Source organism: Gnatocerus cornutus, chromosome 2, assembly GCF_029298725.1.
Source record: "Gnatocerus cornutus isolate USDA-ARS CGAHR chromosome 2, icGnaCorn1.1, whole genome shotgun sequence".
In the NCBI taxonomy this organism is placed as follows: Eukaryota; Metazoa; Arthropoda; class Insecta; order Coleoptera; family Tenebrionidae; genus Gnatocerus; species Gnatocerus cornutus.
The window spans coordinates 1254752-1276389 of record NC_142234.1 but is presented as its reverse complement, the minus strand read 5'-3'; positions in this window follow the sequence as shown (position 1 = coordinate 1276389).

Below are 21638 nucleotides of genomic sequence, written 5' to 3'. Positions count from 1 at the left end.
ATTCAACGGCTGAATTGCAAGAAAACAGCAGAATTCTGCACGAAATCATCAAAATTCTTACAGAAAACCGCATATTTCGATGCAAAACGACGATTTCTCGCCGATTTTTGTTGTTTTCTCGCTTGAATTCGCAAAGAAGAGCACGAAATCTACAAAATCATGACTTTTTACCAAGATTCAACGGCTGAATTGCAAGAAAACAGCAGAATTCTGCACGAAATCATCAAAATTCTTAGAGAAAACCGCATATTTCGATGCAAAACGACGATTTCTCGCTGATTTCCGTTGTTTTCTATCTTGAATTCGCAAAGAAGAGCACGGAATCTACAAAATCATGACTTTTTACCAAGATTCAACGGCTGAATTGCAAGAAAACAGCAGAATTCTGCACGAAATCATCAAAATTCTTACAGAAAACCGCATTTTTCGATGCAAATCGACGATTTCTCGCCGATTTTCGTTGTTTTCTGGCTTGAATTCGCAAAGAAGAGCACGAAATCTACAAAATCATGACTTTTTACCAAAATTCAACGGCTGAATTGCAAGAAAACAGCAGAATTCTGCACGAAATCATCAAAATTCTTACAGAAAACCGCATATTTCGATGCAAAACAACGATTGCTCGCCGATTTTCGTTGTTTTCTGGCTTGAATTCGCAAAGAAGAGCACGAAATCTACAAAATCATCACTTTTTACCAAGATTCTACGGCTGAATTGCAAGAAAACAGCAGAATTCTGCACGAAATCATCAAAATTCTTACAGAAAACCGCATATTTCGATGCAAAACGACGATCACTCGCCGATTTTCGTTGTTTTCTGGCTTGAATTCGCAAAGAAGAGCACGAAATCTACAAAATCATGACTTTTTACCAAGATTCAACGGCTGAATTGCAAGAAAACAGCAGAATTCTGCACGAAATCATCAAAATTCTTAGAGAAAACTGCATATTTCGATGCAAAACAACGATTTCTCGCCGATTTTCGTTGTTTTCTATCTTGAATTCGCCAAGAAGAGCACGAAATCTACAAAATCATGACTTTTTACCTAGATTCAACGGCTGAATTGCAAGAAAACAGCAGAATTCTGCACGAAACCATCAAAATTCTTACAGAAAACCGCATATTTCGATGCAAAACGACGATTTCTCGCCAATTTTCGTTGTTTTCTGGCATGAATTCGGAAAGAAGAGCACGAAATCTACAAAATCATCACTTTTTACCAAGATTCAACGGCTGAATTGCAAGAAAACAGCAGAATTCTGCACGAAATCATCAATATTCTTAGAGAAAACCGCATATTTCGATGCAAAACGACGATTTCTCGCTGATTTTCGTTGTTTTCTATCTTGAATTTGCAAAGAAGAGCACAAAATCTACAAAATCATGACTTTTTACCAAGATTCAACGGCTGAATTGCAAGACAACAGCAGAATTCTGCACGAAATTGTCAAAATTCTTAGAGAAAACCGCATATTTCGATGCAAAACGACGATTTCTCGCCGATTTTCGTTGTTTTCTGGCTTGAATTCGCAAAGAAGAGCACGAAATCTACAAAATCATCACTTTTTACCAAGATTCAACGGCTGAATTGCAAGAAAACAGCAGAATTCTGCACGAAATCATCAAAATTCTTAGAGAAAACCGCATATTTCGATGCAAAACGACGATTTCTCGCCGATTTTCGTGGTTTTCTGCCTTAAATTCGCAAAGAAGAGCACGAAATCTACAAAATCATGACTTTCTGCACGAAATCATCAAAATTCTTACAGAAAACCGCATTTTTCGATGCAAAACGACGATTTCTCGCCGATTTTCGTTGTTTTCTGGCTTGAATTCGCAAAGAAGAGCACGAAATCTACAAAATCATGACTTTTTACCAAGATTCTACGGCTGAATTGCAAGAAAACAGCAGAATTCTGCACGAAATCATCAAAATTCTTACAGAAAACCGCATATTTCGATGCAAAACGACGATTTCTCGCCGATTTTCGTTGTTTTCTGGCTTGAATTCGCAAAGAAGAGCACGAAATCTACAAAATCATGACTTTTTACCAAGATTCAACGGCTGAGTTGCAAGAAAACAGCAAAATTCTGCACGAAATCATCAAAATTCTTAGAGAAAACTGCATATTTCGATGCGAAACAACGATTTCTCGCCGATTTTCGTTGTTTTCTATCTTGAATTCGCCAAGAAGAGCACGAAATCTACAAAATCATGACTTTTTACCAAGATTCAACGGCTGAATTGCAAGAAAACAGCAGAATTCTGCACGAAATCGTCAAAATTCTTAGAGAAAACCGCATATTTCGATGCAAAACGACGATTTCTCGCCGATTTTCGTTGTTTTCTGGCTTGAATTCGCAAAGAATAGCACGAAATCTACAAAATGATCACTTTTTACCAAGATTCAACGGCTGAATTGCAAGAAAACAGCAGAATTCTGCACGAAATCATCAAAATTCTTAGAGAAAACCGCATATTTCGATGCAAAACGACGATTTCTCGCCGATTTTCGTGGTTTTCTGGCTTGAATTCGCAAAGAAGAGCACGAAATCTACAAAATCATGACTTTTTACCAAGATTCAACGGCTGAATTGCAAGAAAACAGCAGAATTCTGCACAAAATCATCAAAATTTTTACAGAAAACCGCATATTTCGATGCAAAACGATTATTTCTCGCCGATTTTCGTTGTTTTCTGGCTTGAATTCGCAAAGAAGAGCACGAAATCTACAAAATCATGACTTTTTACCAAGATTCAACGGCTGAATTGCAAGAAAACAGCAGAATTCTGCACGAAATCATCAAAATTCTTACAGAAAACCGCATATTTCGATGCAAAACGACGATTACTCGCCGATTTTCGTTGTTTTCTGGCTTGAATTCGCAAAGAAGAGCACGAAATCTACAAAATCATGACTTTTTACCAAGATTCAACGGCTGAATTGCAAGAAAACTGCAGAATTCTGCACGAAATCATCAAAATTCTTGGAGAAAACTGCATATTTCGATGCAAAACAACGATTTCTCGCCGATTTTCGTTGTTTTCTATCTTGAATTCGCCAAGAAGAGCACGAAATCTACAAAATCATGACTTTTTACCTAGATTCAACGGCTGAATTGCAAGAAAACAGCAGAATTCTGCACGAAACCATCAAAATTCTTACAGAAAACCGCATATTTCGATGCAAAACAACGATTTCTCGCCGATTTTCGTTGTTTTCTATCTTGAATTCGCCAAGAAGAGCACGAAATCTATAAAATCATGACTTTTTACCTAGATTCAACGGCTGAATTGCAAGAAAACAGCAGAATTCTGCACGAAATCATCAAAATTCTTACAGAAAACCGCATATTTCGATGCAAAACGACGATTTCTCGCCGATTTTCGTTGTTTTCTCGCTTGAATTCGCAAAGAAGAGCACGAAATCTACTAAATCATGACTTTTTACCAAGATTCAACAGCTGAATTGCAAGAAAACAGCAGAATTCTTCACGAAATCATCAATTTTCTTAGAGAAAACCGCATATTTCGATGCAAAACGACGATTTCTCGCTGATTTTCGTTGTTTTCTATCTTGAATTCGCAAAGAAGAGCACAAAATCTACAAAATCATGACTTTTTACCAAGATTCAACGGCTGAATTGCAAGACAACAGCAGAATTCTGCACGAAATTGTCAAAATTCTTAGAGAAAACCGCATATTTCGATGCAAAACGACGATTTCTCGCCGATTTTCGTTGTTTTCTGGCTTGAATTCGCAAAGAAGAGCACGAAATCTACAAAATTATGACTTTTTACCAAGATTCTACGGCTGAATTGCAAGAAAACAGCAGAATTCTGCACGAAATCATCAAAATTCTTACAGAAAATTGCATATTTCGATGCAAAACGACGATTTCTCGCCGATTTTCGTTGTTTTCTGGCTTGAATTTGCAAAGAAGAGCACGAAATCTACAAAATCATGACTTTTTACTAAGATTCAACGGCTGAATTGCAAGAAAACCGCCGAATTCTGCACGAAATCATCAAAATTCTTACAGAAAACCGCATTTTTCGATGCAAATCGACGATTTCTCGCCGATTTTCGTTGTTTTCTGGCTTGAATTCGCAAAGAAGAGCACGAAATCTACAAAATCATGACTTTTTACCAAGATTCAACGGCTGAATTGCAAGAAAACAGCAGAATTCTGCACGAAATCATCAAAATTCTTACAGAAAACCGCATATTTCGATGCAAAACAACGATTGCTCGCCGATTTTCGTTGTTTTCTGGCTTGAATTCGCAAAGAAGAGCACGAAATCTACAAAATCATCACTTTTTACCAAGATTCTACGGCTGAATTGCAAGAAAACAGCAGAATTCTGCACGAAATCATCAAAATTCTTACAGAAAACCGCATATTTCGATGCAAAACGACGATTACTCGCCGATTTTCGTTGTTTTCTGGCTTGAATTCGCAAAGAAGAGCACGAAATCTACAAAATCATGACTTTTTACCAAGATTCAACGGCTGAATTGCAAGAAAACAGCAGAATTCTGCACGAAATCATCAAAATTCTTAGAGAAAACTGCATATTTCGATGCAAAACAACGATTTCTCGCCGATTTTCGTTGTTTTCTATCTTGAATTCGCCAAGAAGAGCACGAAATCTACAAAATCATGACTTTTTACCTAGATTCAACGGCTGAATTGCAAGAAAACAGCAGAATTCTGCACGAAACCATCAAAATTCTTACAGAAAACCGCATATTTCGATGCAAAACGACGATTTTTCGCCAATTTTCGTTGTTTTCTGGCATGAATTCGGAAAGAAGAGCACGAAATCTACAAAATCATCACTTTTTACCAAGATTCAACGGCTGAATTGCAAGAAAACAGCAGAATTCTGCACGAAATCATCAATATTCTTAGAGAAAACCGCATATTTCGATGCAAAACGACGATTTCTCGCTGATTTTCGTTGTTTTCTATCTTGAATTCGCAAAGAAGAGCACAAAATCTACAAAATCATGACTTTTTACCAAGATTCAACGGCTGAATTGCAAGACAACAGCAGAATTCTGCACGAAATTGTCAAAATTCTTAGAGAAAACCGCATATTTCGATGCAAAACGACGATTTCTCGCCGATTTTCGTTGTTTTCTGGCTTGAATTCGCAAAGAAGAGCACGAAATCTACAAAATCATCACTTTTTACCAAGATTCAACGGCTGAATTGCAAGAAAACAGCAGAATTCTGCACGAAATCATCAAAATTCTTAGAGAAAACCGCATATTTCGATGCAAAACGACGATTTCTCGCCGATTTTCGTGGTTTTCTGCCTTAAATTCGCAAAGAAGAGCACGAAATCTACAAAATCATGACTTTCTGCACGAAATCATCAAAATTCTTACAGAAAACCGCATTTTTCGATGCAAAACGACGATTTCTCGCCGATTTTCGTTGTTTTCTGGCTTGAATTCGCAAAGAAGAGCACGAAATCTACAAAATCATGACTTTTTACCAAGATTCTACGGCTGAATTGCAAGAAAACAGCAGAATTCTGCACGAAATCATCAAAATTCTTACAGAAAACCGCATATTTCGATGCAAAACGACGATTTCTCGCCGATTTTCGTTGTTTTCTGGCTTGAATTCGCAAAGAAGAGCACGAAATCTACAAAATCATGACTTTTTACCAAGATTCAACGGCTGAATTGCAAGAAAACAGCAAAATTCTGCACGAAATCATCAAAATTCTTAGAGAAAACTGCATATTTCGATGCGAAACAACGATTTCTCGCCGATTTTCGTTGTTTTCTATCTTGAATTCGCCAAGAAGAGCACGAAATCTACAAAATCATGACTTTTTACCAAGATTCAACGGCTGAATTGCAAGAAAACAGCAGAATTCTGCACGAAATCGTCAAAATTCTGCACGAAATCGTCAAAATTCTTAGAGAAAACCGCATATTTCGATGCAAAACGACGATTTCTCGCCGATTTTCGTTGTTTTCTGGCTTGAATTCGCAAAGAAGAGCACGAAATCTACAAAATGATCACTTTTTACCAAGATTCAACGGCTGAATTGCAAGAAAACAGCAGAATTCTGCACGAAATCATCAAAATTCTTAGAGAAAACCGCATATTTCGATGCAAAACGACGATTTCTCGCCGATTTTCGTGGTTTTCTGGCTTGAATTCGCAAAGAAGAGCACGAAATCTACAAAATCATGACTTTTTACCAAGATTCAACGGCTGAATTGCAAGAAAACAGCAGAATTCTGCACAAAATCATCAAAATTCTTACAGAAAACCGCATATTTCGATGCAAAACGATTATTTCTCGCCGATTTTCGTTGTTTTCTGGCTTGAATTCGCAAAGAAAAGCACGAAATCTACAAAATCATGACTTTTTACCAAGATTCAACGGCTGAATTGCAAGAAAACAGCAGAATTCTGCACGAAATCATCAAAATTCTTACAGAAAACCGCATATTTCGATGCAAAACGACGATTACTCGCCGATTTTCGTTGTTTTCTGGCTTGAATTCGCAAAGAAGAGCACGAAATCTACAAAATCATGACTTTTTACCAAGATTCAACGGCTGAATTGCAAGAAAACTGCAGAATTCTGCACGAAATCATCAAAATTCTTAGAGAAAACTGCATATTTCGATGCAAAACAACGATTTCTCGCCGATTTTCGTTGTTTTCTATCTTGAATTCGCCAAGAAGAGCACGAAATCTACAAAATCATGACTTTTTACCTAGATTCAACGGCTGAATTGCAAGAAAACAGCAGAATTCTGCACGAAACCATCAAAATTCTTACAGAAAACCGCATATTTCGATGCAAAACAACGATTTCTCGCCGATTTTCGTTGTTTTCTATCTTGAATTCGCCAAGAAGAGCACGAAATCTATAAAATCATGACTTTTTACCTAGATTCAACGGCTGAATTGCAAGAAAACAGCAGAATTCTGCACGAAATCATCAAAATTCTTACAGAAAACCGCATATTTCGATGCAAAACGACGATTTCTCGCCGATTTTCGTTGTTTTCTCGCTTGAATTCGCAAAGAAGAGCACGAAATCTACTAAATCATGACTTTTTACCAAGATTCAACAGCTGAATTGCAAGAAAACAGCAGAATTCTGCACGAAATCATCAATATTCTTAGAGAAAACCGCATATTTCGATGCAAAACGACGATCTCTCGCTGATTTTCGTTGTTTTCTATCTTGAATTCGCAAAGAAGAGCACAAAATCTACAAAATCATGACTTTTTACCAAGATTCAACGGCTGAATTGCAAGACAACAGCAGAATTCTGCACGAAATTGTCAAAATTCTTAGAGAAAACCGCATATTTCGATGCAAAACGACGATTTCTCGCCGATTTTCGTTGTTTTCTGGCTTGAATTCGCAAAGAAGAGCACGAAATCTACAAAATCATGACTTTTTACCAAGATTCTACGGCTGAATTGCAAGAAAACAGCAGAATTCTGCACGAAATCATCAAAATTCTTACAGAAAACCGCATATTTCGATGCAAAACGACGATTTCTCGCCGATTTTCGTTGTTTTCTGGCTTGAATTCGCAAAGAAGAGCACGAAATCTACAAAATCATGACTTTTTACCAAGATTCAACGGCTGAATTGCAAGAAAACAGCAAAATTCTGCACGAAATCATCAAAATTCTTAGAGAAAACTGCATATTTCGATGCGGAACAACGATTTCTCGCCGATTTTCGTTGTTTTCTATCTTGAATTCGCCAAGAAGAGCACGAAATCTACAAAATCATGACTTTTTACCAAGATTCAACGGCTGAATTGCAAGAAAACAGCAGAATTCTGCACGAAATCGTCAAAATTCTTAGAGAAAACCGCATATTTCGATGCAAAACGACGATTTCTCGCCGATTTTCGTTGTTTTCTGGCTTGAATTCGCAAAGAAGAGCACGAAATCTACAAAATGATCACTTTTTACCAAGATTCAACGGCTGAATTGCAAGAAAACAGCAGAATTCTGCACGAAATCATCAAAATTCTTAGAGAAAACCGCATATTTCGATGCAAAACGACGATTTCTCGCCGATTTTCGTGATTTTCTGGCTTGAATTCGCAAAGAAGAGCACGAAATCTACAAAATCATGACTTTTTACCAAGATTCAACGGCTGAATTGCAAGAAAACAGCAGAATTCTGCACAAAATCATCAAAATTCTTACAGAAAACCGCATATTTCGATGCAAAACGATTATTTCTCGCCGATTTTCGTTGTTTTCTGGCTTGAATTCGCAAAGAAGAGCACGAAATCTACAAAATCATGACTTTTTACCAAGATTCAACGGCTGAATTGCAAGAAAACAGCAGAATTCTGCACGAAATCATCAAAATTCTTACAGAAAACCGCATATTTCGATGCAAAACGACGATTTCTCGCCTATTTTCGTTGTTTTCTGGCTTGAATTCGCAAAGAAGAGCACGAAATCTACAAAATCATGACTTTTTACTAAGATTCAACGGCTGAATTGCAAGAAAACCGCAGAATTCTGCACGAAATCATCAAAATTCTTACAGAAAACCGCATTTTTCGATGCAAATCGACGATTTCTCGCCGATTTTCGTTGTTTTCTGGCATGAATTCGCAAAGAAGAGCACGAAATCTACAAAATCATGACTTTTTACCAAGATTCAACGGCTGAATTGCAAGAAAACAGCAGAATTCTGCACGAAATCATCAAAATTCTTACAGAAAACCGCATATTTCGATGCAAAACAACGATTTCTCGCCGATTTTCGTTGTTTTCTGGCTTGAATTCGCAAAGAAGAGCACGAAATCTACAAAATCATCACTATTTACCAAGATTCAACGGCTGAATTGCAAGAAAACCGCAGAATTCTGCACGAAATTATCAAAATTCTTACAGAAAACCGCATATTTCGATGCAAAACAACGATTTCTCGCCGATTTTCGTTGTTTTCTGGCTTGAATTCGCAAAGAAGAGCACGAAATCTACAAAATCATCACTTTTTACCAAGATTCTACGGCTGAATTGCAAGAAAACAGCAGAATTCTGCACGAAATCATCAAAATTCGTACAGAAAACCGCATATTTCGATGCAAAACAACGATTTCTCGCCGATTTTCGTTGTTTTCTGGCTTGAATTCGCAAAGAAGAGCACGAAATCTACAAAATCATCACTTTTTACCAAGATTCTACGGCTGAATTGCAAGAAAACAGCAGACTTCTGCACGAAATCATCAAAATTCTTACAGAAAACCGCATATTTCGATGCAAAACGACGATTTCTCGCCGATTTTCGTTGTTTTCTGGCTTGAATTCGCAAAGAAGAGCACAAAATCTACAAAATCATGACTTTTTACCAAGATTCAACGGCTGAATTGCAAGTAAACAGCAGAATTCTGCACGAAATCATCAAAATTCTTAGAGAAAACCGCATATTTCGATGCAAAACGACGATTTCTCGCCGATTTTCGTTGTTTTCTGGCTTGAATTCGCAAAGAAGAGCACGAAATCTACAAAATCATGACTTTTTACCAAGATTCAACAGCTGAATTGCAAGAAAACAGCAGAATTCTGCACGAAATCATCAAAATTCTTAGAGAAAACTGCATATTTCGATGCAAAACAACGATTTCTCGCCGATTTTCGTTGTTTTCTATCTTGAATTTGCCAAGAAGAGCACGAAATCTATAAAATCATGACTTTTTACCTAGATTCAACGGCTGAATTGCAAGAAAACAGCAGAATTCTGCACGAAATCATCAAAATTCTTACAGAAAACCGCATATTTCGATGCAAAACGACGATTTCTCGCCGATTTTTGTTGTTTTCTCGCTTGAATTCGCAAAGAAGAGCACGAAATCTACAAAATCATGACTTTTTACCAAGATTCAACGGCTGAATTGCAAGAAAACAGCAGAATTCTGCACGAAATCATCAAAATTCTTACAGAAAACCGCATATTTCGATGCAAAACGACGATTTCTCGCCGATTTTCGTTGTTTTCTGGCATGAATTTGCAAAGAAGAGCACGAAATCTACAAAATCATGACTTTTTACCAAGATTCAACGGCTGAATTGCAAGAAAACAGCAGAATTCTGCACGAAATCATCAAAATTCTTAGAGAAAACCGCATATTTCGATGCAAATCGACGATTTCTCGCTGATTTTCGTTGTTTTCTATCTTGAATTCGCAAAGAAGAGCACGAAATCTACAAAATCATGACTTTTTACCAAGATTCAACGGCTGAATTGCAAGAAAACAGCAGAATTCTGCACGAAATCATCAAAATTCTTAGAGAAAACTGCATATTTCGATGCAAAACAACGATTTCTCGCCGATTTTCGTTGTTTTCTATCTTGAATTTGCCAAGAAGAGCACGAAATCTACAAAATCATGACTTTTTACCTAGATTCAACAGCTGAATTGCAAGAAAACAGCAGAATTCTGCACGAAATCATCAAAATTCTTACAGAAAACCGCATATTTCGATGCAAAACAACGATTTCTCGCCGATTTTCGTTGTTTTCTATCTTGAATTCGCCAAGAAGAGCACGAAATCTATAAAATCATGACTTTTTACATAGATTCAACGGCTGAATTGCAAGAAAACAGCAGAATTCTGCACGAAATCATCAAAATTCTTACAGAAAACCGCATATTTCGATGCAAAACGACGATTTTTCGCCGATTTTCGTTGTTTTCTCGCTTGAATTCGCAAAGAAGAGCACGAAATCTACAAAATCATGACTTTTTACCAAGATTCAACGGCTGAATTGCAAGAAAACAGCAGAATTCTGCACGAAATCATCAAAATTCTTACAGAAAACCGCATATTTCGATGCAAAACGACGATTTCTCGCCGATTTTCGTTGTTTTCTGGCATGAATTTGCAAAGAAGAGCACGAAATCTACAAAATCATGACTTTTTACCAAGATTCAACAGCTGAATTGCAAGAAAACAGCAGAATTCTGCACGAAATCATCAAAATTCTTAGAGAAAACTGCATATTTCGATGCAAAACAACGATTTCTCGCCGATTTTCGTTGTTTTCTATCTTGAATTTGCCAAGAAGAGCACGAAATCTATAAAATCATGACTTTTTACCTAGATTCAACGGCTGAATTGCAAGAAAACAGCAGAATTCTGCACGAAATCATCAAAATTCTTACAGAAAACCGCATATTTCGATGCAAAACGACGATTTCTCGCCGATTTTTGTTGTTTTCTCGCTTGAATTCGCAAAGAAGAGCACGAAATCTACAAAATCATGACTTTTTACCAAGATTCAACGGCTGAATTGCAAGAAAACAGCAGAATTCTGCACGAAATCATCAAAATTCTTACAGAAAACCGCATATTTCGATGCAAAACGACGATTTCTCGCCGATTTTCGTTGTTTTCTGGCATGAATTTGCAAAGAAGAGCACGAAATCTACAAAATCATGACTTTTTACCTAGATTCAACAGCTGAATTGCAAGAAAACAGCAGAATTCTGCACGAAATCATCAAAATTCTTACAGAAAACCGCATATTTCGATGCAAAACAACGATTTCTCGCCGATTTTCGTTGTTTTCTATCTTGAATTCGCCAAGAAGAGCACGAAATCTATAAAATCATGACTTTTTACATAGATTCAACGGCTGAATTGCAAGAAAACAGCAGAATTCTGCACGAAATCATCAAAATTCTTACAGAAAACCGCATATTTCGATGCAAAACGACGATTTTTCGCCGATTTTCGTTGTTTTCTCGCTTGAATTCGCAAAGAAGAGCACGAAATCTACAAAATCATGACTTTTTACCAAGATTCAACGGCTGAATTGCAAGAAAACAGCAGAATTCTGCACGAAATCATCAAAATTCTTACAGAAAACCGCATATTTCGATGCAAAACGACGATTTCTCGCCGATTTTCGTTGTTTTCTGGCATGAATTTGCAAAGAAGAGCACGAAATCTATAAAATCATGACTTTTTACCTAGATTCAACGGCTGAATTGCAAGAAAACAGCAGAATTCTGCACGAAATCATCAAAATTCTTACAGAAAACCGCATATTTCGATGCAAAACGACGATTTCTCGCCGATTTTTGTTGTTTTCTCGCTTGAATTCGCAAAGAAGAGCACGAAATCTACAAAATCATGACTTTTTACCAAGATTCAACGGCTGAATTGCAAGAAAACAGCAGAATTCTGCACGAAATCATCAAAATTCTTAGAGAAAACTGCATATTTCGATGCAAAACAACGATTTCTCGCCGATTTTCGTTGTTTTCTATCTTGAATTTGCCAAGAAGAGCACGAAATCTACAAAATCATGACTTTTTACCTAGATTCAACAGCTGAATTGCAAGAAAACAGCAGAATTCTGCACGAAATCATCAAAATTCTTACAGAAAACCGCATATTTCGATGCAAAACAACGATTTCTCGCCGATTTTCGTTGTTTTCTATCTTGAATTCGCCAAGAAGAGCACGAAATCTATAAAATCATGACTTTTTACATAGATTCAACGGCTGAATTGCAAGAAAACAGCAGAATTCTGCACGAAATCATCAAAATTCTTACAGAAAACCGCATATTTCGATGCAAAACGACGATTTCTCGCCGATTTTCGTTGTTTTCTCGCTTGAATTCGCAAAGAAGAGCACGAAATCTACAAAATCATGACTTTTTACCAAGATTCAACGGCTGAATTGCAAGAAAACAGCAGAATTCTGCACGAAATCATCAAAATTCTTACAGAAAACCGCATATTTCGATGCAAAACGACGATTTCTCGCCGATTTTCGTTGTTTTCTGGCATGAATTTGCAAAGAAGAGCACGAAATCTACAAAATCATGACTTTTTACCAAGATTCAACGGCTGAATTGCAAGAAAACAGCAGAATTCTGCACGAAATCATCAAAATTTTTAGAGAAAACCGCATATTTCGATGCAAAACGACGATTTCTCGCTGATTTTCGTTGTTTTCTATCTTGAATTCGCAAAGAAGAGCACGAAATCTACGAAATCATGACTTTTTACCAAGATTCAACGGCTGAATTGCAAGTAAACAGCAGAATTCTGCACGAAATCGTCAAAATTCTTAGAGAAAACCGCATATTTCGATGCAAAACGACGATTTCTCGCCGATTTTCGTTGTTTTCTGGCTTAAATTCGCAAAGAAGAGCACGAAATCTACAAAATCATCACTTTTTACCAAGATTCAACGGCTGAATTGCAAGAAAACAGCAGAATTCTGCACAAAATCATCAAAATTCTTAGAGAAAACCGCATATTTCGATGCAGAACGACGATTTCTCGCCGATTTTCGTTGTTTTCTGGCTTGAATTCGCAAAGAAGAGCACGAAATTTACAAAATCGTCACTTTTTACCAAGATTCAACGGCTGAATGCAAGAAAACAGCAGAATTCTGCACGAAATCATCAAAATTCTTAGAGAAAACCGCATATTTCGATGCAAAACGACGATTTCTCGCTGATTTTCGTTGTTTTCTATCTTGAATTCGCAAAGAAGAGCACGGAATCTACAAAATCATGACTTTTTACCAAGATTCAACGGCTGAATTGCAAGAAAACCGCAGAATTCTGCACGAAATTATCAAAATTCTTACAGAAAACCGCATATTTCGATGCAAAACAACGATTTCTCGCCGATTTTCGTTGTTTTCTGGCTTGAATTCGCAAAGAAGAGCACGAAATCTACAAAATCATCACTTTTTACCAAGATTCTACGGCTGAATTGCAAGAAAACAGCAGAATTCTGCACGAAATCATCAAAATTCTTACAGAAAACCGCATATTTCGATGCAAAACAACGATTTCTCGCCGATTTTCGTTGTTTTCTGGCTTGAATTCGCAAAGAAGAGCACGAAATCTACAAAATCACCACTTTTTACCAAGATTCTACGGCTGAATTGCAAGAAAACAGCAGACTTCTGTACGAAATCATCAAAATTCTTACAGAAAACCGCATATTTCGATGCAAAACGACGATTTCTCGCCGATTTTCGTTGTTTTCTGGCTTGAATTCGCAAAGAAGAGCACAAAATCTACAAAATCATGACTTTTTACCAAGATTCAACGGCTGAATTGCAAGTAAACAGCAGAATTCTGCACGAAATCGTCAAAATTCTTAGAGAAAACCGCATATTTCGATGCAAAACGACGATTTCTCGCCGATTTTCATTGTTTTCTGGCTTGAATTCGCAAAGAAGAGCACGAAATCTACAAAATCATGACTTTTTACCAAGATTCAACAGCTGAATTGCAAGAAAACAGCAGAATTCTGCACGAAATCATCAAAATTCTTAGAGAAAACTGCATATTTCGATGCAAAACAACGATTTCTCGCCGATTTTCGTTGTTTTCTATCTTGAATTTGCCAAGAAGAGCACGAAATCTACAAAATCATGACTTTTTACCAAGATTCAACAGCTGAATTGCAAGAACACAGCAGAATTCTGCACGAAATCATCAAAATTCTTAGAGAAAACTGCATATTTCGATGCAAAACAACGATTTCTCGCCGATTTTCGTTGTTTTCTATCTTGAATTTGCCAAGAAGAGCACGAAATCTATAAAATCATGACTTTTTACCAAGATTCAACGGCTGAATTGCAAGAAAACACCAGAATTCTGCACGAAATCATCAAAATTCTTACAGAAAACCGCATATTTCGATGCAAAACGACGATTTCTCGCCGATTTTCGTTGTTTTCTGGCATGAATTTGCAAAGAAGAGCACGAAATCTACAAAATCATGACTTTTTACCAAGATTCAACGGCTGAATTGCAAGAAAGCAGCAGAATTCTGCACGAAATCATCAAAATTCTTACAGAAAACCGCATATTTCGATGCAAAACGACGATTTCTCGCCGATTTTTGTTGTTTTCTCGCTTGAATTCGCAAAGAAGAGCACGAAATCTACAAAATCATGACTTTTTACCAAGATTCAACGGCTGAATTGCTAGAAAACAGCAGAATTCTGCACGAAATCATCAAAATTCTTACAGAAAACCGCATATTTCGATGCAAAACGACGATTTCTCGCGGATTTTCGTTGTTTTCTGGCATGAATTTGCAAAGAAGAGCACGAAATCTACAAAATCATGACTTTTTACCAAGATTCAACGGCTGAATTGCAAGAAAACAGCAGAATTCTGCACGAAATCATCAAAATTCTTAGAGAAAACCGCATATTTCGATGCAAAACGACGATTTCTCGCTGATTTTCGTTGTTTTCTATCTTGAATTCGCAAAGAAGAGCACGAAATCTACAAAATCATGACTTTTTACCAAGATTCAACGGCTGAATTGCAAGAAAACAGCAGAATTCTGCACGAAATCATCAAAATTCTTACAGAAAACCGCATATTTCGATGCAAAACAACGATTTCTCCCCGATTTTCGTTGTTTTCTATCTTGAATTCGCCAAGAAGAGCACGAAATCTACGAAATCATGACTTTTTACCAAGATTCAACGGCTGAATTGCAAGTAAACAGCAGAATTCTGCACGAAATCGTCAAAATTCTTAGAGAAAACCGCATATTTCGATGCAAAACGACGATTTCTCGCCGATTTTCGTTGATTTCTGGCATGAATTTGCAAAGAAGAGCACGAAATCTACAAAATCATGACTTTTTACCAAGATTCAACGGCTGAATTGCAAGAAAACAGCAGAATTCTGCACGAAATCATCAAAATTCTTAGAGAAAACCGCATATTTCGATGAAAAACGACGATTTCTCGCTGATTTTCGTTGTTTTCTATCTTGAATTCACAAAGAAGAGCACGAAATCTACGAAATCATGACTTTTTACCAAGATTCAACGGCTGAATTGCAAGTAAACAGCAGAATTCTGCACGAAATCGTCAAAATTCTTAGAGAAAACCGCATATTTCGATGCAAAACGACGATTTCTCGACGATTTTCGTTGTTTTCTGGCTTGAATTCGCAAAGAAGAGCACGAAATCTACAAAATCATCACTTTTTACCAAGATTCAACGGCTGAATTGCAAGAAAACAGCAGAATTCTGCACAAAATCATCAAAATTCTTAGAGAAAACCGCATATTTCGATGCAGAACGACGATTTCTCGCCGATTTTCGTTGTTTTCTGGCTTGAATTCGCAAAGAAGAGCACGAAATCTACAAAATCGTCACTTTTTACCAAGATTCAACGGCTGAATGCAAGAAAACAGCAGAATTCTGCACGAAATCATCAAAATTCTTAGAGAAAACCGCATATTTCGAATCAAAACGACGATTTCTCGCTGATTTTCGTTGTTTTCTATCTTGAATTCGCAAAGAAGAGCACGGAATCTACAAAATCATGACTTTTTACCAAGATTCAACGGCTGAATTGCAAGAAAACAGCAGAATTCTGCACGAAATCATCAAAATTCTTACAGAAAACCGCATATTTCGATGCAAAACGACGATTTCTCGCCGATTTTCGTGGTTTTCTGGCTTGAATTCGCAAAGAAGAGCACGAAATCTACAAAATCATGACTTTTTACCAAGATTCAACGGTTGAATTGCAAGAAAACAGCAGAATTCTGCACAAAATCATCAAAATTCTTACAGAAAACCGCATATTTCGATGCAAAACGATTATTTCTCGCCGATTTTCGTTGTTTTCTGGCTTGAATTCGCAAAGAAGAGCACGAAATCTACAAAATCATGACTTTTTACCAAGATTCAACAGCTGAATTGCAAGAAAACAGCAGAATTCTGCACGAAATCATCAAAATTCTTACAGAAAACCGCATATTTCGATGCAAAACGACGATTTCTCGCCGATTTTCGTTGTTTTCTGGCTTGAATTCGCAAAGAAGAGCACGAAATCTACAAAATCATGACTTTTTACTAAGATTTAACGGCTGAATTGCAAGAAAACCGCAGAATTCTGCACGAAATCATGAAAATTCCTACAGAAAACCGCATTTTTCGATGCAAATCGACGATTTCTCGCCGATTTTCGTTGTTTTCTGGCTTGAATTTGCAAAGAAGAGCACGAAATCTACAAAATCATGACTTTTTACCAAGATTCAACGGCTGAATTGCAAGAAAACAGCAGAATTCTGCACGAAATCATCAAAATTCTTACAGAAAACCGCATATTTCGATGCAAAACAACGATTTCTCGCCGATTTTCGTTGTTTTCTGGCTTGAATTCGCAAAGAAGAGCACGAAATCTACAAAATCATCACTTTTTACCAAGATTCTACGGCTGAATTGCAAGTAAACAGCAGAATTCTGCACGAAATCGTCAAAATTCTTAGAGAAAACCGCATATTTCGATGCAAAACGACGATTTCTCGCCGATTTTCGTTGATTTCTGGCATGAATTTGCAAAGAAGAGCACGAAATCTACAAAATCATGACTTTTTACCAAGATTCAACGGCTGAATTGCAAGAAAACAGCAGAATTCTGCACGAAATCATCAAAATTCCTAGAGAAAACTGCATATTTCGATGCAAAACAACGATTTCTCGCCGATTTTCGTTGTTTTCTATCTTGAATTCGCCAAGAAGAGCACGAAATCTACAAAATCATGACTTTTTACCTAGATTCAACGGCTGAATTGCAAGAAAACAGCAGAATTCTGCACGAAACCATCAAAATTCTTACAGAAAACCGCATATTTCGATGCAAAACAACGATTTCTCGCCGATTTTCGTTGTTTTCTATCTTGAATTCGCCAAGAAGAGCACGAAATCTACAAAATCATGACTTTTTACCAAGATTCAACGGCTGAATTGCAAGAAAACAGCAGAATTCTGCACGAAATCATCAAAATTCTTACAGAAAACCGCATATTTCGATGCAAAACGACGATTTCTCGCCGATTTTTGTTGTTTTCTCGCTTGAATTCGCAAAGAAGAGCACGAAATCTACAAAATCATGACTTTTTACCAAGATTCAACGGCTGAATTGCTAGAAAACAGCAGAATTCTGCACGAAATCATCAAAATTCTTACAGAAAACCGCATATTTCGATGCAAAACGACGATTTCTCGCCGATTTTCGTTGTTTTCTGGCATGAATTTGCAAAGAAGAGCACGAAATCTACAAAATCATGACTTTTTACCAAGATTCAACGGCTGAATTGCAAGAAAACAGCAGAATTCTGCACGAAATCATCAAAATTCTTAGAGAAAACCGCATATTTCGATGCAAAACGACGATTTCTCGCTGATTTTCGTTGTTTTCTATCTTGAATTCGCAAAGAAGAGCACGAAATCTACAAAATCATGACTTTTTACCAAGATTCAACGGCTGAATTGCAAGAAAACAGCAGAATTCTGCACGAAATCATCAAAATTCTTACAGAAAACCGCATATTTCGATGCAAAACAACGATTTCTCCCCGATTTTCGTTGTTTTCTATCTTGAATTCGCCAAGAAGAGCACGAAATCTACGAAATCATGACTTTTTACCAAGATTCAACGGCTGAATTGCAAGTAAACAGCAGAATTCTGCACGAAATCGTCAAAATTCTTAGAGAAAACCGCATATTTCGATGCAAAACGACGATTTCTCGCCGATTTTCGTTGTTTTCTGGCATGAATTTGCAAAGAAGAGCACGAAATCTACAAAATCATGACTTTTTACCAAGATTCAACGGCTGAATTGCAAGAAAACAGCAGAATTCTGCACGAAATCATCAAAATTCTTAGAGAAAACCGCATATTTCGATGCAAAACGACGATTTCTCGCTGATTTTCGTTGTTTTCTATCTTGAATTCACAAAGAAGAGCACGAAATCTACGAAATCATGACTTTTTACCAAGATTCAACGGCTGAATTGCAAGTAAACAGCAGAATTCTGCACGAAATCGTCAAAATTCTTAGAGAAAACCGCATATTTCGATGCAAAACGACGATTTCTCGACGATTTTCGTTGTTTTCTGGCTTGAATTCGCAAAGAAGAGCACGAAATCTACAAAATCATCACTTTTTACCAAGATTCAACGGCTGAATTGCAAGAAAACAGCAGAATTCTGCACAAAATCATCAAAATTCTTAGAGAAAACCGCATATTTCGATGCAGAACGACGATTTCTCGATGATTTTCGTTGTTTTCTGGCTTGAATTCGCAAAGAAGAGCACGAAATCTACAAAATCGTCACTTTTTACCAAGATTCAACGGCTGAATGCAAGAAAACAGCAGAATTCTGCACGAAATCATCAAAATTCTTAGAGAAAACCGCATATTTCGATGCAAAACGACGATTTCTCGCTGATTTTCGTTGTTTTCTATCTTGAATTCGCAAAGAAGAGCACGGAATCTACAAAATCATGACTTTTTACCAAGATTCAACGGCTGAATTGCAAGAAAACAGCAGAATTCGGCACGAAATCATCAAAATTCTTACAGAAAACCGCATATTTCGATGCAAAACGACGATTTCTCGCCGATTTTCGTGGTTTTCTGGCTTGAATTCGCAAAGAAGAGCACGAAATCTACAAATTCATGACTTTTTACCAAGATTCAACGGCTGAATTGCAAGAAAACAGCAGAATTCTGCACAAAATCATCAAAATTCTTACAGAAAACCGCATATTTCGATGCAAAACGATTATTTCTCGCCGATTTTCGTTGTTTTCTGGCTTGAATTCGCAAAGAAGAGCACGAAATCTACAAAATCATGACTTTTTACCAAGATTCAACAGCTGAATTGCAAGAAAACAGCAGAATTCTGCACGAAATCATCAAAATTCTTACAGAAAACCGCATATTTCGATGCAAAACGACGATTTCTCGCCGATTTTCGTTGTTTTCTGGCTTGAATTCGCAAAGAAGAGCACGAAATCTACAAAATCATGACTTTTTACTAAGATTCAACGGCTGAATTGCAAGAAAACCGCAGAATTCTGCACGAAATCATGAAAATTCCTACAGAAAACCGCATTTTTCGATGCAAATCGACGATTTCTCGCCGATTTTCGTTGTTTTCTGGCTTGAATTTGCAAAGAAGAGCACGAAATCTACAAAATCATGACTTTTTACCAAGATTCAACGGCTGAATTGCAAGAAAACAGCAGAATTCTGCACGAAATCATCAAAATTCTTACAGAAAACCGCATATTTCGATGCAAAACAACGATTTCTCGCCGATTTTCGTTGTTTTCTGGCTTGAATTCGCAAAGAAGAGCACGAAATCTACAAAATCATCACTTTTTACCAAGATTCTACGGCTGAATTGCAAGAAAACAGCAGAATTCTGCACGAAATCATCAAAATTCTTACAGAAAACCGCATATTTCGATGCAAAACGACGATTTCTCGCCGATTTTCGTTGATTTCTGGCTTGAATTCGCAAAGAAGAGCACGAAATCTACAAAATCATAACTTTTTACCAAGATTCAACGGCTGAATTGCAAGAAAACAGCAGAATTCTGCACGAAATCATCAAAATTCTTAGAGAAAACTGCATATTTCGATGCAAAACGACGATTTCTCGCCGATTTTCGTTGTTTTCTGGCTTGAATTCGCAAAGAAGAGAACGAAATCTACAAAATCGTCACTTTTTACCAAGATTCAACGGCTGAATGCAAGAAAACAGCAGAATTCTGCATGAAATCATCAAAATTCTTAGAGAAAACCGCATATTTCGATGCAAAACGACGATTTCTCGCTGATTTTCGTTGTTTTCTATCTTGAATTCGCAAAGAAGAGCACGGAATCTACAAAATCATGACTTTTTACCAAGATTCAACGGCTGAATTGCAAGAAAACAGCAGAATTCTGCACAAAATCATCAAAATTCTTACAGAAAACCGCATATTTCGATGCAAAACGACGATTTCTCGCCGATTTTCGTGGTTTTCTGGCTTGAATTCGCAAAGAAGAGCACGAAATCTACAAAATCATGACTTTTTACCAAGATTCAACAGCTGAATTGCAAGAAAACAGCAGAATTCTGCACAAAATCATCAAAATTCTTACAGAAAACCGCATATTTCGATGCAAAACGATTATTTCTCGCCGATTTTCGTTGTTTTCTGGCTTGAATTCGCAAAGAAGAGCACGAAATCTACAAAATCATGACTTTTTACCAAGATTCAACGGCTGAATTGCAAGAAAACAGCAGAATTCTGCACGAAATCATCAAAATTCTTACAGAAAACCGCATATTTCGATGCAAAACGACGATTTCTCGCCGATTTTCGTTGTTTTCTGGCTTGAATTCGCAAAGAAGAGCACGAAATCTACAAAATCATGACTTTTTACTAAGATTCAACGGCTGAATTGCAAGAAAACCGCCGAATTCTGCACGAAATCATCAAAATTCTTACAGAAAACCGCATTTTTCGATGCAAATCGACGATTTCTCGCCGATTTTCGTTGTTTTCTGGCTTGAATTCGCAAAGAAGAGCACGAAATCTACAAAATCATGACTTTTTACCAAGATTCAACGGCTGAATTGCAAGAAATCAGCAGAATTCTGCACGAAATCATCAAAATTCTTACAGAAAACCGCATATTTCGATGCAAAACAACGATTTCTCGCCGATTTTCGTTGTTTTCTGGCTTGAATTCGCAAAGAAGAGCACGAAATCTACAAAATCATCACTTTTTACCAAGATTCTAC